Source organism: Netta rufina (genome assembly GCF_964035555.1).
Source record: "Netta rufina genome assembly, chromosome: 2".
NCBI lineage: Eukaryota > Metazoa > Chordata > Aves > Anseriformes > Anatidae > Netta > Netta rufina.
Window position 1 is genome coordinate 28268242 of NC_140124.1, and position 18580 is coordinate 28286821.

Consider the following 18580-nt stretch of genomic DNA (forward strand, 5'->3'; position numbering starts at 1 on the left):
GAGAGGAGAGGAGAGGAGAGGAGAGGAGAGGAGAGGAGAGGAGAGGAGAGGAGAGGAGAGGAGAGGAGAGGAGAGGAGAGGAGAGGAGAGGAGAGGAGAGGAGAGGAGAGGAGAGGAGAGGAGAGGAGAGGAGAGGAGAGGAGAGGAGAGGAGAGGAGAGGAGAAAAAAAAAAAACTTGACACATCATTCATTTCTTCAATTAATAAGAAAGAAAGCTATGCTTATTCAGTTGCGCTACTGACTTTGCCTGGCTATACAGGTCAAAGGAAATATGGCCTTAATTCTGGATATATTATAATAAAATGGCTAAAATAATGCATTCACCAAGGCCAGAGAGCAAACTCACAAATTAGTCACCAGTTCATTCTACTTGTATACCTATAGGAAAGACAGAAAGTCTGCGAACTCCTCCTAGTAGCAGGTAACAAACAATTTCCTCTACTTGTGTGTTTGGTTACATGGATGCTTTGATACCATTGCTTTCTTTTTTAGTTCATTCAAGAGAGAAAATTTGGTAAACACATGTGACATGGGCATTCCACTTGAGCAATTTATTTTATGGATTATCTCCAGTCTCTTGCTGTCAAGAGATGCACTCACAATTATTCAAAGACTATTGAGAGTGGCCAAAAAATTACCTCAGTCAGCTTCTTCAACACTTGTGAATTACCTTTGTTCATACTTTTTCTGTGAATATGACAACCTTTCTGTGAATATTACAACCATATTTCACTAGAGCACATTCCACTCTAGCACAAACTTATTTCCCACGTTTCAATGATGACATATTCGTAAGTTATACAACACTATGTAGAACTTTGGACTACCTCACAGTAACTTGATCATGCAGCCTGTGAGGCAGACATCTTCTAAACTCTTGAAAATTATATATATATATATATAAAAAAAAAATCCTTAAGTTATCCTAGCAACATATAGTGATGTTGTAACTGGAGCTATAAATGTTCTGAAACTGCATAAACTAATTCACTCTGACTTCAGAGCTCTTTGAAAAGCTTGAGATTCTTGATCAATATTTGCTGGTGGGTTTGGGGAAAGATGACATTTACTTAGTAACAGTAGAGATTTTATACTGTATACTTTACCTATTGAAAGTACTTGTAACTGTACAATAGTGTTTGCCCTTACAATAATTTCAATATAATGTTGACCATAGAAAATGAGAAAAGCAAGTAGAGGAGATAGTCACAGTCATAATTCCAGTGCATTATACTCACAGTATGAGAGTAAAAACAGACTAATATTTCTGTAGCAACCTTATTTAACTACTTAGTCTGTTCCCTGTGTTTGTACTGCTTCATTGCTTCTGTAGTCTGATGACTTACGAATTTTATTTAAAAATGTAAAAGCACAAATGTTTAAAAAGTCAGATTTCTGTGGCATATGCTCTTTATAATGCATACTATGTTTGTAACTTTCATTATCATTAATGGGAATTACAGGACAGAGTGTAAAATATATAAAAAATGTTCTGCATAAAATGTGTGGTACATACAAATGTACTTTAAAATTTTGCACCTAGCTTTGAAATTTTTATCAAATATCCAGATATTAAAATGTGCTGTACTTAATTCTGAAAGAAAATATAAAAAGATTTTATCCCAGTTATTCCTTTTTTCCTTAACAAAACTTGTGGACAAAAAAAATGTAATAACCTTAGTGATACTATAGAAGCAATAAGGAGGATTGCTTTACTTATCAAAATTTCTTCCACAACCATATCCCACCAGTGGGGTTGTGAACACTTTGGAGAAAAGACATTCTCCCTGCAATGTACCAAGGCATATCACATATGGTGGTACCTGTTTGGCCTATCACAACCCTTTTAAAAAGTTTATCAATCTTTAATATATGTCTTTAAAGGAAGAATTTGTGAGACAGAAAGTTGATATCATCCCACATTGTCAAGGATATTAAACTGCAGAGAAATGAAGGGATTGAGCCTCATTCAGATTAGTTAAGTACTCTAACACCTAAAAATTTAAAATTAACATTTAGATTGCAAATGACATTCCAAGTTTTCGTACACAAATAGAGAGAACTTAGCATTTCTAAAGAAAAATTTTGTATCCTCTGGAGATTTCTTGCTCTCTGTCTACAGTATGCCACTGGGTAGTGTGTTTGAACATATGTCCACCTTGCAGTTTCACACCAGCAGACATTTTCTGAGTAACAAATCCTGTTCTGAAAGGTGACACTGAAGAAAGAAAGATGAAGTAGAGCACCTCTTGCACAACAGCCGTTTGGTTCTGTTATTCAGTCAATATGGGAGAGTCCTGAGCTAACTTCCTTTTCTCTGTGATATTTCAAACATACCGCTTTTAATCCCAGAAGTCAGACTTCATCAAACATCATATCAGTCATTTTGGAGTTTAAAGGGATATTCCCATCTCCATCTGTTCAAACAACTGATTTTCACAGAAAATTAAATATTGACACTCCAGCCAAGTGATTAGGTCTCCCATTTGAAAGGTGGAGATGGGAAACAGCTGTTCCTATTCCCCAGTAAAGCCTGTGATCAGTAAACCATGTTCTTACTTAGCAGAGGGCAAGCAATAGTTGTGTTTGATGCAACAGAAGTCAAAAGTCATCTTTCTTTTCTTATCTGCTCTTTGTTGAATAAGATACTCCTTCATAAGAATGAGCTCTCCGGCCAGGAATGCCTTAAGTAGATGAAGGCACAACTAGAATCTCCCCATCTTGATGTATTAAGTAGCTTATTGTACCTAGAGGAAAGGGTGGAGGAAGAACTCCTTTAACAGAAAGGAGAAACCTTTTCATCTATTGATAGAAACCTAGTCTTAGGAGACAAAAGAAAATGTCAGAATACTAGCATTCCATTTTTAATGCAACTGAGTGATATGCCTTGACTAACTGGAGTGAGAAACTGAACTGGGGTCTCCATTAGCCAGAACTATAGATCTAGCCAAAATAATGTTCTTTTCCACAGATTTTTGTTGTTGTTCTTCTTCTTCCTTGTCACAATTCATTTTGAAAATTCAAAGAAAAATAAAACCAAGTTCCTTTTAGGGTGAATATATTTACGGCATTATTTATGTTTTGAGCATCAACCCTGTCAGTTTTGATAGTTAATAATTTCTTATAGCCTCCCAGAACAAATTTGGTTCACTCATCCTTGACACACACCTACACAAAAAGTCCCATTAACAAAAAGTCCCATTACAAAATGTGCCTTTTATCTATAATCAAACCACTGTTATTACAGATAGTTACATTGAAATTGTTTTGAGGAATGAATAAGGTTATGATCATTCACCAAACACTTTTCAAACCATACTTCCACCAGCTCCAAATTAGCTCCATCGATGGATATTTTTTTACCCTGATATTTTTCCTAGCTACCTCCAGCTATAATTAGTCCCTGAAAATTGTCTCTCTCCTTGCCTGGAAAATGTTTTATACTCCAGCCATAGCTCTTTTTAATGAAAATCCCTGAACTGATAAAATCTTAGTAACCTATTCAGAACATCTATGACCAGTGTTCCTCTTAACAAAGCAACAACAACAACAACAAAAGCCAATTTATTAATATTTTTAATGCAAAAAGGTATATTTAATATGAAAAACCAAGTATGAAAAATGCATGTTCATGCAATTTTACTAACTGCTCAGTTTTCATAAATAGAAAAACCCAACATCCACTGTTTTATACATAGATATCTATATGTATTTTTTTCCTGATGTTTACTCTTTACTTCAACTTACTATAAATTTGTCTATATTCATATTATTTCTCTAATACTTTTTCAAAAATAAATAAATAAATAAAAGTAATCCCCTCTTTTTGACAGGCATAAACATCAAGAAGAAAATTCAAAGGTGCAGTATTTTTACTTTTTCTGTTTCCATCTTGTTAAAATTCAGAAATGCAATTTTACATGGAAACAAAACCAGACAAAACAAAAATGCACAAGAAGAATGGATTCCTAAACTCTCAAGAGCTTCTTCAATAATTGTCTTGTAAATATTTTATTGTTAGCAGTATAATGATTTATTGTAATGGTTTACAGTACAGTTTACAAGATGCTTTATGGGTCAGATTTAGAACTCATCTAGACAAAGGCTGTTAAAACCAATGTTGAGATGGCTCCATCTGCCTTGAGACTGTATGTCTGCTCACATCACTGAACAGCCATTTATACAAATAAGAAAAGAAATGAAAATTCAAAAGCTTAGGAAAGAGAGAGCTTTTCTTCCAGAAGTTGTGAACTGAATCCTAATTTTACAGTTAGTGGAAAACCTAGGTAAGCTGGTGTGGCTAGCTGACATATCACCACACAACAGCAGTTCCAGTCACAATGGCCATACAGCTGTAGTAACTGAGAAGCATAGTGCAGTGCTCTACCAAGGTATACATGTATTATTTTTGTTTCTCAACACAGCTTGGTAAGAGCTAGTTCAGCTGTCTTCACCCAGCTCTGTTCAAGCCTGAGATCTCTGACAGACTGTTCTTAGAAGTTAAGGTAATGGTTGGGAAGCTGGCTTGCATCAGTGCAGGAATTTCAGTAATCATCAAATATTACTTTTGAGTAAGTAAGTTTGTAGCTCTACAGCCTCCTTTCAGTTTGAGGGTCACAGAGTAACATGCCTCTTAAAAGCAGAGCTGGAGAAGAAACAAGAAATACAGAGAGACTTAAATAAATTATTCAGAGTAATTTATTATTATCCAAGATCAGCATTATGTGCTTTCCTAGTACTAACAGCTCAGCCTCTTTACCTTTACAGGAATCAATCCAAACAGTCCTGTTGAACAGGCATCCAACATGGAAATTTAAGACCAGATGATTAGCTTTGCAAAACAGAAGGAGAAACCTGGGCAAGAGTCACCTTTAGCTGCATTTTACATGCCAGCTTGTTAAGTGCTTTAGTTGTATGAATGTTTGCAAAGGTGAAGAAGATAGCCTGATTGCTTTTGTGTTTTGGGGAGTAACTCTGCTGTCTTGAAAGGACAAATGTAGCCACAGTAGAGATATGCAGAGATTACAACAGGAGTGATTCAGAGTGATTAAGTCATGAAGTAGTTCTGAATAAAAAAGAAAGCTTTCAAGAGTATTGAAAGAGAACAACAAACACACAAAAAGCAGCTAAAAGTATTCTGATTAATCTGAAAGAAGTGGTAGACAATGTCTTTTGTGTTTATAGGAGGTACAACTGAGCAGAGAGAAGCTAATTCTGATGACCAGGAAGAACACTCTCACACAGCCTATGTCAGAGTACCTCAGCTTCAGCATCAGAAGGCATTTGTAAGGCATATGTGCCTTCTGTTGTTTCCCCTCTGCAGCCGACCTTCGTTTAAATATTCAAACAGTGGATAAAAAACTGCTGCAGAAAACTACATTATTATATACCACGCAACTCTGGGAATCCCTGTACCAATCTACTTTAAACATTGTTGTTAAATCCAGCTTTTAGAAAACCCCTTAATACTTCCTACCCCATGCCAGTTTTGCAAAAACAGCTATGTTGCTGTTGGTTTTGCTTGATAATGTGTTAGTTCTTTTCTTCACAAGTACACAAATGTATTTAATTCATTATACTATATGTGAAAAATAACGAGATGTGAAAAACAAAAGATTCTGGTCATCAAGTCTAGTTTCCAGTGGCAAAACATAGGCTTCTCTGACAATAAGTATAGCGTAATGGTAAAGTTATTAGTACACATGGCATTTTTTACAGAGATTGATAAATTGCCAGAGGGTTGCACAGAACTGATTAGACATCTTATCTGTGCCAAGACATCTTTTTGGTGAAGATCTATATTAAATGGTCGGATATGGCTCTGTAACTAATAAGGTACAAAGACACCTTCACTCCTATTGACTTCACTGACATCAACAAGGACAAATAAACTGATCTCTGTGTTTGCTGTTGTTGTTACATTCAAAGTTGTTTGACCAATGAAAAGTTGTTTTGAAAAGAACTGCTGTGGAGAGAAGGGTATAAGAGGGGAGCCTGCCCTCAAGATAAAAAAAAAAGGCAACGCGATGAAGTTACATCAATAAAGAAACAGGAAAAAGAAGTGAAGGGGAACAGGCTAGCAGAATGGAGACCATGACGGGAGCAGGCACATTGATTGCCTCATGAAGATAGGTTCAGCCAGACTCAGCAAACCGCTCAGAGAAGCTCATGCAGAAAGTCACTGGAAATAGGCGCACTGGAGCTGGAGAGAAGCTCGAGCTGAGAGAAGCAGACCTGTGCACACAACTGCCCCTCACTGGTAAGCAGTTGCGCATTATGGGGAATCATACGTCCTTAGGAACAAAGACTGTCCTGGTAACCTTACAGCTTATTCTCCTTATTAACAATCCTTATTAACAGTCAGACAGTTTATGAGCCTGAAATATGGGACCAAACTGAGGTCAAGGTGTGGGACTCTGCAACTAAAAACGACAAGGTTGCAGTGGGATTGCTCGGCACCTGGCGAGCAGTCTCTGAGGCCTTAAAGAGCCATGTGGAGCCACAATCACAAACATGTGGTTTGCCACATAGTGAGGGAGCTGCGGGCCCCTTTACTGATCCAACTGCTATGCCATGGGCCCCTCTGCTGCTACAGCCATCGAAGGCTTTTGCTGTTACACCCCTGTTGACCTGGACGTGCCTTTTGACCCAGGCCTATTGGCCTTGAAAAGGAGATGGATATGCTTTTCTTTGATCTGGGAAGAACGGGATACATAAGGCCTGAAGACCGAGTTGCTTGACAACTTAAAGCAAGACATATTGTTCAAAGGGAATGGAAAATGGAGACTTGTATGTAATCAAGAAAAGGAGTGGAAAATGGAGACTGTTGAGTCGTGGAACTTGGAGGACTGTTTGTTACCTTTTCTGATTTTACATAGGTATAGGCGTACTCGAGTTTAGTAAGTCATGGAACTTAGAGGATTGTTTGTTACCTTTCCTGATTGTACATATGTATAGGCATACTTGGGTTTAGTATGTAAAAGCCATGTTCTGTATGTTTAGAATGCTTGATGTTCGTGTGTGCGTGTTGGTGGAGCGTAGACTCCCCGCACACCCAGCGCTGTTTACTTGCCTTTTATACCTTTTATAAATATTTGTTTTATAAATATTACAAAATTCAGATTGAGTTGAGACCGCATTTATAACAGTTGGAAAGTATGTGCCTCCATTCATACGTGATTAATTTCCTCTTAGTACGTGATTTTCACATAGTTAGGCAGTTCCTTACCTAGAAATTGTGTTGGGACTGACAAATTCTGCATCTGCTGGAGTAGCATTTTGAATCTCATTTGGGAGATGTCATGGTTATTCTCACTATGTTATATGATGCTTTTGTAGTTTGTATTTTGGGATTTTAGTAGCCTCTGTGTTCCTAAGAGCTATGAAATAGCCCTTATTTTTAAATTATGCATCTGTTAGCATCGTATACATTTTTTTTTTCTGCAATAACACCTAGCAGGGCTAAAAAGCTATGCTCCTACTGTTTCTTCCTCATAAAATATTCAGATTCAATTAAAAGACAATAGTGATCAAGGTAGAAAGGAGAGTTTGTATGTTACTACAGCTCAAGAGTAATGGTAATTGTCACCTATTAAGTTACACAGTGTAAGACACTGATATTTCATTTAGGAGAAAAAAAAAAGTCTGTGAGATTTAGGTTTGCCTCTGTTTTTTTATTTGTTTGTTTTGTTTGCTTGTTTTGTTGTTGCTGTCATTTTATTTCACTGAAACACAGAACATCTGGTCTATAAAGCTCACACCAATATGTCAGGTGAAGATTTATAGAATTAGAACGATTAAAAAGGAAAAGTGTTTTGCAATAAACTCACACATCTGCCAAGTGTCAATATTTACTTACAGGCAGTTTTTGATGTCTTATAGAAAAATAGATTATTCTTCTTCCCCGCCTTCTTTTTGACTGAAATCAATGTTTGAAAAATAAAAAGGAGAGAAATTGCATTTGGCTGTTCTCTTTCAAGACATTGTTGCACTGATTCTAGGTAGTGAGAAAGGAAGATGATGACCTTTTAGTATTAATTTTAATATAGGTCTATCTATGCTTCGCCCGTTCATTCTGTGGTCAGTTTTCAGCTATCAATAAGGCACTGTCCCCATAGGTACATTTGATCGCTGTGTGTGTACAGCTGTGCTTGTTTAAACCATGTTGGCATGCACTGTATACCTGTAGAAATTAGATTTTGCTTTTGAATTATCCAGAGGATAATTCATATTATATCTTATATTTCCTCAGAGCCTTGAGGACTTTTTCTTGTTCAGTTGAGGATGTTGGCCAGTAGGTTAAAGGCAAGGGAACCAACAGGTTGACTTAGACAAACATTGTGATTGGACATTATTCTTTCCTGCATAACATCTGTTAAAAATAAATAAATAAAAATGTTTACCAAGGATAGAATTGAGATATTCAGGAAACAAACGGTGCTAGAAGACCTAACTCTGAAGAAAAAAGAAAAAAAAAAAAAAAAAAGAGGAAAAAAAAAAAAAGATGTAGGTAACAAATGAACAACAACAACAACAACAAAGCAGAAGAAAAATGCACACAATTTAATGTAGTGATCATACCTTTAAAGTTTTCAGACAGTAATTTTCCATAGATCTTATTTTAAAGAATTAAATATATTGGCTTAGTTGAGAAAATATCCAATTTAGCCTAAGGTAAAACGTGTCATAGATTACTGCTTTCCCAGGCATTTTGTGGAATATAAATGTAATGGCAGACAGGTGAGGACAGAATAACCATCACAGAATATCTTTAAGTTTTGAACTTGCTGAAACGATCAAGTAGTTGCTATAGGAAAATCCAAGCAACCTTAATGCACTGAGTACTGTTGGTGCAATAAAAAAGGCAAGGAGAACATTGGCTTGTATTGCTAGAGGGCATACAGTATAAATCAAAGTAGTTCATATTGTATCCATGTAAGCTATAAATTGAACATTACTCAGAATGGTGTGTATAGTACTGTTGCCATATTTTACCAAGGGTATAACTGTTCCTGACAAGAGGCTGTATATTATATTAACACATAGACTAAAGTCACATGCTAAAGTTTTATGTAATAATTAGAAATGCAGAAATAAACTTGATTAAGCTTCTTTAATTAAAGACTATAAGCTAATCTTACAAGACAGCTGTTTGCAGCAACTATGAAACATGCTGCAATGTAAAGCTGCACTTTTGTTGAGTACAAGGATGCCAACCATATTAAAAGTCAGAATTTAGACCCTCAGTAGTCTTCAGTTTTATGACGCTGATGCTGGAGAAGGGAGCCTAGCTCAATAAATAATGGCACATTAGTGCAGGTTGTGGGTGTGATCACAGGCCTCAAGTGACACCCAAGCTTAACTGACAGTGTAGAACTGTGCCAAGATTCCTTACCAAGGTGTCTTTGGGTAGGAAACAGTTGATCAAGTGTGATATTCTAAATAATTTTACAATATTTACACCTAATTTTTCTGTGGAAATAGATCTAGTTATGGTTTGTTTTATCTTAAAAGAAAAAATACACACACACACACACAAAAGTGTCATTCTTGCTTTGCACTTGGAAACAAGGTGTAGGGAAATGGAGTATTCACTGATTTTCTGGGAGAAAACTTCCATATATGAGAAAAGAAAAAGAAAAGAACTGAGTTTTCTACTCTCCCTTGCCAGTGAACATCAAGCTGTTTTGATGTCTTCTGTTTATTATGGTTTTGCTCTGGGAATTTGAAACTGGAATTCACTTCTATATTATCTTATTTTGTGAAATAAATTGTTTCATTCCCCCATCCATCAAATAAAGCACACAGCACTGGATTAATTTAGATTAAGGGAAACAAAAAAGATGGGGGGGAGAGGGAGGAAATAAGAGAGAGAGAGAGAATTTCAAATGATATAATGCTTTGACTGCCTTTCCTATAGAGGTGAGAGCAATTTTTCCAATCAAAATAGCCTGACAACTCTGTCTGGAAGGAATGCTCTGAAATTTAAGGCTGTAATACATAAAGAGATGATTGTCATTTTACATCAACTGCACATCTACACTCACCATTTTATTCTTGTTGGCTTGAGTGAACTGTTTCCCATTATCCACATTCATATTTTTCTTTTCTCTTGAAAATCATGTAAGTATATATGTAGTAGTAGAATGACATAAAATTGTAGAATTTGTAAGAAATTTTTATAGAAAAAAAAAAACAAAACCAAAAACACAACATAGCTCATGTTTCATTCCAGGAATACTGACAATGACATTTTTCACTTAAATCTGTCTGTCTCGATTTATTTGTTGTTATCACTTTAACTAAATATGTCTTTCTTATTGTGCATCTTCTACATGTAAATGCAAGACTTCTTTTAGTCCTCGTAACAGGGAAAAATAACTGTTTCTGTATCTCTTTGACCCATATCTGCATCTACCTGATATGAAATAAAGAGATGAAGTTAACATTACATTCATATGAAAAACAGTTAAGCATACACAGTAGTTATCTTTGTCCTTTCCTATAGGTTCCTTTCCCAGAACTTAATTCTATTAAACTTCTGCAGTATTACTGCTGCTCCTAAAATTCATATCTCTACGAACTTTGCAAATACTACCTCAAAAGATAAGTTCCTGTGGCAATGGAACAAGTTCCTATGGCATAGGAACAAGATCCTATGGCGTGTTCCCATGCCAAGAATTTTATCTTAAACTACATGTACAAAATGATGACTTTACACAAGGGGCTTTCTTCAGCTTTCCAAAAGGCTTTTTGGAATTTTACATTCTGTTTTCAGTATGATATTGTAGATGATTGAAATATTCATGTAAGCCATTATAAAGAGTCCCACAACTGGGACTACCATGCTTTTCTAATCAGTGTCTTGAATTTAGTATTTTAATATTTTGTATAAGACTAGTGTTGCAGCATTTGCAGCGTATTTTTTCAGCATAAGCTAACGCTTAAGGAAAGTAAAATTGACAGCAGATATATAACAAATACATTGTTTTACCAGTAACAAAATCCTCATATGTATTCTTTTACTACAATAATGAGGAACATAGTCTGATACTAAAATAGAAACCCTGGACAACCAATTTACAACTTTATTCACAACAAAATTTGCTCTGCCAAATTCTGTTCTTTTAATTTATGATTTTGAGTGGCTAGTATATAGCACTAACACTTGAACTTTTTCACAGGCTGTTAGTAAATTTTTAGTGGTCTTAAAAAGCCTGAAAAAAAACACCCTAAGAAAATAAAAAGGGAAGAGGAGAGGAGAGGAGAGGAGAGGAGAGGAGAGGAGAGGAGAGAGGAGAGGAGAGGAGAGGAGAGGAGAGGAGAGGAGAGGAGAGGAGAGGAGAGGAGAGGAGAGGAGAGGAGAGGAGAGGAGAGGAGAGGAGAGGAGAGGAGAGGAGAGGAGAGGAGAGGAGAGGAGAGGAGAGGAGAGGAGAGGAGAGGAGAGGAAAAAGAAAGTCCCCATAGATATCTTAATTTTAATTTAAGGAAAAAAATACAGAACTCTGAAACTGAGATGAAGCATCAGCAGCTTCAGTTCCACTATAAGGTAATAAAAATAAGTGGCTCATGATGAAAATGCTACTTCTGCTGTAAGCTTAACTTAATTCCATTTTGTATTCACCATATCAAAGTTATTGTAAAGCACGAAGTGTTCTATGCACTACATTGGATGAAAAGGTTTTTGCAGCCAAGAGAAGCAGTGATTTCTTGTTGATCAAGGAGATTCTCTGTCTTGTGTCATATAGGACTTCAGATTATAAAATCAGCTGATAGCAGAAGTACCCCTCTTCAGTCTATAATATTTGATAATAGCTTACTATCAAACAGCAAAATACTATACAATAATTGCTTGCAAATATTCACATGCAGTTTCAGAGAAAATACGGAATTCAAATCTTATACTTCATGAGAATGTTCTGTATCCACTCTGTGAGCGCTTGGTGTCATTTCTTTAGTACTTCTTGTTAAAAGACTCCCTTTACTGCCTTTGATTGCATGTGTGCTCTTAACTCCTTAAAACTTATTACTTAAAAAATAAAAACTTATTACTTATATTTCTTAAAACTTATTAAAAGAAATCAAATCCTAATAAACAATTAGAAATGGAAGGCAACTGATAGGTTGGTGCTATAGCTCTAGATTTCAGTTCCCCAAACAGCCATCATTCAAACTTGTGAGACTTTCTTAGGTACAAATTTTACCAACCGGCCCCTTCAACTTTAACACATTTGGGGTAAATTAATTTTTCTTCAAGCTTCTTTTTCTTTCTTACAAAAAACATCTGAGACACATAAAAGGCATCTGAGAGCATCTATATACATGATTACCCAAGAGAGCCTGGTACTTTTAGCATATATGTAATGAAATACCTGTCTCTCTTGGGTAATTATGTGTATACCAAAACGTTCACTGGTATTTGGGAAATCTTACCCACCATCTACTTAAAGTGTTGGGTTTCTGTTTGGTACATGAGGAAGTTATGGGGGGGGGGAGGGGGGGGAGGGGAAGGAAAGAAAAAAAAATATTGACAAGGGTTACACAGAATGTTCTTTCATCATCATTCATTGCAGAAACAGAATGAAGGAAAAACACAGAAATATAAGGAGACGAGATGAAAGGAGGATTGCAAAGGAAGCCAGACTTCTAAACTGAGCTCTGTGATCTCTCTGTCTTTCTCTCTAATAGGTGTCCTCCCTGACTAGCACATTATGTTAAGTAATAGGCATGTGGCATTTTCTGCAGCCAGAATGCAGAGAAAGGCAGAGAAAGCACTGATCCATTAGGATGAATCAGCTTACTATATACAAATCAACTCCAACTCTCATCTCAACTTGAAGCAAACCAAAAACTTTCTATGTATAGGATACATACATCTATGTATAGGATACATACATCTAATTATAGACTACGAATATATATATTCTCCCTAGCCCTTACCAGTGTTTCTGAAAAAGCTGTGAAGGCTAGTGTCACAGTTTCTTTTCTGTTTTTCCCTCCTCAGGTATCCATTTTCTATGGATCTGACTAGGGCAGAGATGTCTTCAGTCAATAGCTTCATTCATCACAGTTGACAAATGTAACAGCAATTTTGATGGGAACATTTGAGTCATAAAAGGATGCCTACAACCATTCTAGATTTATTCTGGGCTCTTTTCACAAAAATCTCATCAGTATTAATGTAGCATTAAATATAGATGTCTTCACCAGGTAACAGTGATGAAAAAGTGCCTGAAGGTTTATAATAGAATTAAGGGATGGTTTGGGTTGGAAGGGACCTTAAAGATCATTTAGTTCCAACTGCCCTGCCATGGGCAGGGATACTTTCCACTAGACCAGGTTGCCTAAGGCCCCATCCAACCTGTCCCCTGCTTTTCAACTTGCTTTCCTCCTTTACTTCATCTGGTCACATTGTACAGAGGTGGGTTTAGGCCTGTTGCCTTAATGCCCACACATAAAATCACCTCACCCTTCCAGAACATGATGGAGGCTGTGGCACAGTGCTACAATTTTTCTCCCCTCTTTGTGACATCAGCTAGAAGCTTCATGCAGTAGCTTATCCTCAGGTCCTACTCCTACTCACAGAGCAAGGCCAGTTTTATGGAAACCACTGTCCAGTGTTCTCAGGGGACAACATTCATATTCCTGTAAGTCCAAAGTACCTCCTGTATAATTACTTTTGTTGCCTGACATTTTAGTAGCCTTTCTGCTACAGCTTTTGGCTTAGTCAGGACTGACAGTATTGCCTAAAACACCCATTTGATGATGGTGTGAATTTTTCACCTTTAATGGCATGAGCCTTGGTAGGGATTTTAAATAGAAGTCTACCTACCATGCAGCAGTCCACTGAGATCAAAGAGGATATCAGAGTTAAAACTGCCCACTAGATAATATTGTGGAATTAAGGTGTCTCTGACCCACCCAACCATATCTGGCAGTGTGAGACATATGTAAGCTTACCACATTCTGCGTTTTACTTGTGGTTTTATATTGCTGCACATCAGTGTAGTTCTCAGGTGCCTTCCAGATATAATAAACTGTTGTAGCACAAGCCCCAGGAGTTTCTCTCTGTTATATCTATGCTGTAAACTACAGAGAGGTAGAGTATGGGCTTGATCTTTGGTGTGCGATTATTAATACTGTTTAAATGCGAGCAGACTCCCAAGTTCCATGTTGGTCTTCCTGACTTACACTCTGCAGGCAGTATTTGGACCCATTTCAAAGACAGCACAGGCCAGAGACCGTTCCAGGGCAGTTGTCCTCTTCTGGCGGAAAAGGATGTTGTCCTGTATATCAGGTGCTGCTCCATTTCACACATTTCTTCAGGTCCAGAGAATGGAGTATTGGCTACCGGCATCTCAAATACTATTTTTTTTTTTAATATAGGAGCATAATGCTCAACTCTCATGGTATAAGTAGTAAAATCTCCATCAATATTCAAGTGCCCCCCTCAGATGCTCCTTCAGAGACTGGTGAGTTTTGTAATCACCTCAGTTTCTGTCTGTGGTCATGCACAATGAAAGTTACACAGCCTTTTCTTCAGAACCCCAACACAGGGTCTCCTATCCTGAGCGACTACATCAGCCTCTTTAATGTACAGTGGGATCTGAATTCAGTCTGCAGGCTGCAGGCCTGCAAGGAGCTTCTAGTCTTTCTAGTACATACCGTTTCTCACCACTAAGATATTCATAGTTCTGTGATGGGTTGAATTCCCACCATACTTTTTCACAGCAAAAGTATATGCGGATGCTTGTAAAAAACCCCTGGCTCAGGGCCATGAACAAAAGTCTCTCTCTCTCCCTCATTCTCTCTCACCTGGCACTGATGCATAAATCCAATTCTCTTTCATTCAGTCCTTCGCTTAACTGTTCCTCAGCTCATTTCTAAAGATCCCAGCTGTGCTAGTTTATTATATAGGCATCCAAGTATCAGAACTAGTGAGCATTATACACATTGCTGGAGCACCCAGGAATTTGCTGTTGTGTTACCATTAAGTAACACATTAAGATTGATCAGTGTTGCCAACAACTTCGGTTATTTTAATTTCTTGAAAAAGTATTCACAAAGGAAGAAGTCTGAAAAGTGGGAATAAAAGGATCTCCAGCAATCACAGTCCAAAGCAAACATTGCAGAGTTTTTTTGTCCTGACTTTTTTTTCCTTTTCTAAGGGTGTATATCTGAAACAAGAAAAAGAAAACCACAGAATCCCTTAACTGTAACTAAAGAAACACAATAAGTCATGCTGTATGACATTTTTTTTCCTTTTATTTTATTTTATTTTAGTTTAGTTTTAGTTTTAGTTTTGTTAGAGGGAAGCTCAGAGTCTGATTTTCCAAGATATATTTTGTGGCAATGTGTCTTGCACCTATCAGAAGGCAGAATCAACTCTGTTGGCTTTATTGACTTTAATTTGAGCTTCTCTTTTTACAGCTGAGATAATCTCACTATCTCTTCCCCATAGATCTCGCAGTAATTTCTTCTTAGTGAATAAAATTGGTGCTTTGATGAAATGAGTATTCCTTATTCTTGCAGTCTCATCAGTGCTGTCTTTATTGTTACAGGAATGGTAAATCTTCTTTCAGACTGTCAGCAGTATCATTAGGTTGTATTCATTTTAAACACAGTTAAGGCAAGTCTCCCATCTTTGTAACTTGAAGTCCAGTTTTTAACAGTTTGCCAAGAAAATGTGTATTCTGTTTTCATAAAAATCAAGATAAATTGCAAAATTAAAGTAGTCTAAATAAACAACTTGGAACAATACTACCAGCTACTTATTATGTAAATGTGCTACGCTGTCATATTCTGAAGTACAGTCTGAGAATTGCTGCACTTTGATTCACTGATGGAAAACTATGAAACTTATTGTCATAGCTGTATCAATGGGAAAGAGCACTTAGGCACTATTATGAGAACCTTTGCAGTTTTTATGGATAGAAGGGGATAACTGGAATAAATATGGATGGGCACAAGAAAGACATTTTTTCTTCCTAGTCCATATTTTATTTTCAGTCCATGTGTTTCTTGTTTTGTAGGATTTTTTTCTTTGGGGTTTTTGTTTGTTTGTTTTCTTTCGTTTAAGGAACAGCTATTTAAGGCAAGTGATGCAAAGAAACTCTTTCTTCAGAAAGCCAACTGTATCCAGAGAGAGGGTATCCCACAATTCTGTAGCACTGTTCCTCATGCTGCATCAGTTCTTCCACTAAACAAAAGAAGTTCCAAAGCTTTTGAGGAGGGAGAGAGGAGTGAAAGCTGCACAGCCAGAACCATGAAAACCTTCCTATGTTTAACAATGTTGCCTGCAATGATTACTAACATAAACCATCAGTGGAAAACTTTGTATTACTAACAGTACACAACCTCATGCAGGACTGTCAGCACCAAGAGACTTCCTACTGTAGAAAGCAGTCCCTGGGTTTTGGAGACGTTTCCCTGTCCCACCGTTATATATCAGTGAGGCTGACAGAAAACAAGTCTGGGTCAGTAATCCAGATTATACCATGGGTGATAACACCCTGTGAGCACAAACAGAGAACAAAGATACCACCAAAGGGAAAAAGCAAAGAAGCTCTGGATCAGTGCAAGACACAAGCTTGACTATGCAGCTTTTAAACAAACTTCACCAGCTACAAACTATGTGATATTTTGGCTAATAGATATGTCTCTTTTCTCCTTGGTGGTAGGTGAGATTTCAGATTCACTTTAACAGCAGCTCCAATTTTCCTAAAAAGGCTTGCTTCTCAAGTAGCAACTGGGAGCATGTGTCCATTATTGTTGACAACAACAAAACACAAACAGGATTTAGAATGCTATGGATTCATCTCTCAACTAAGAGTACCAAAAAGTAATTCACCTAGAGAATAAGCAGACAACTGTAATGAGAGAAATCAATGTTTCTAACATTTGGCTGTTTTGGGGAGATTTGTCAAGTGAACTATTTTTGAAAGTGAACATGCTCATTCACAGAGAAATTTTCTCAAACCTGAGATAAAATTAATGATCAAAACATGATCATTATGATTAGAGATACAGTTGGCCATTTGTTGATCATTATGTTTGTTGATCATTATGATTAAAGATACAGTTTAATCATCATATGATTAAAGATACAATTGTAGGGGTTCAAGTCTCATCTCTGAACAAGTATCAGATCATAACTTGTATTTTTCATAATTTAAATGATTTTCTGTATCACTCTAAGTATTAGTTTCATTCCAATCCAGGCCAAAAATAACTTCTAAACTATGAAAACCTCTTACAAAATGGAAGTTTTATTTTCTTGCTATGTCTATTCGCAGCAATGTTTGTGTTTGTTTCACTTCTAAGGTCTTTTTTTTTTTTTAATTAATTCAAAACATGTAACTGAAATAATCCCCCATAAAATATTGAAATTGGATCTTGTCAAAAAGGCATTTCCTTATCCTCATAGATTATTTTCAGTGAATATTTAGCACTTTCTCAAGAGCCACTAAATTCCCCACACATCATTTTCATACCGTTTTATCTCAGAGAAGATGGAAAGTCCCAGGATTTTCATTCAGTAGAAAATAAATAGATTTGTATTCCTCACTGTAGTCCAAGGTAGCATGCCTTCTACTCTGAATTTCCATTGGTACAACTAGCTCCCCGAGGTGGGCAAAACTGAGCGGGTCCAACATTCATAACTAAAACTTTTAATGCCATCCACTACATTCCCCTTAGACAAACTGCTACGTTTGTGGATGTTCCTTGTCAAAGTCATATAACAATGCTCCCCTTTACTCAAGTGTATTCGATTCCAATGTTCATTTCTGTTTCTATTTCTACCTCCGTGTTACTAATCTCCATAACCTAATGAGCTCACAGTGATTTAGTTGTAGGAAGTGGAAATGTCACAGAATGATCTTCGTGAAAAGAAAATGATTTGTGTAGGTGCAACTCATGAATCCATGTTTGTAAAATATCAGATTTAATAAGCCATGTGGAACTGAATTTTGTGTTGTGTGTTTGAAAGGAAACACCTGTAGAAATGATGATAAAACAAAGCAGATATTGCACTAACTTTTATTTGCTATCAATTTTTCTGGAGTCAGAATTTTGCCTCACAATCTAACATATGTTTTACCTGATTTGCAGACTGCTGACTGCTTCTGGTAGAATGCTATTTTGTAGATGGCCAAGTGTACACTGGACTAAGGGCTGATTTGTGAGAAACAGCATCTAATGCCATATCTGGAACTGACTGTGGACCAAAAAATTTGTATACGTATATCCGATTACGGATAAAAGACAATTGGTGAGAAATATAGAAGTTGTAATTTACCTTCAAAATTAACTTTACTGACCCTTCCCACTTACTATTCACATTATATACAAAACTATGAATCAAATAATATTTATTATTATTTTTACTTATTAATTATTCTAGCCTATGTTTTCTGGGCACATACTTTCAGATTCAGGTGATCCAGGCTTCAAGATAATAATATTTAAATAACATATCTTAATCAGTGAAGAGGTAGCTTGTAAGTTTCAAGTGATAATGAAAATATGGATAGATTTTTATACCCCTTTTGTATCAAAGATATTTCTTATGTCAAAGCA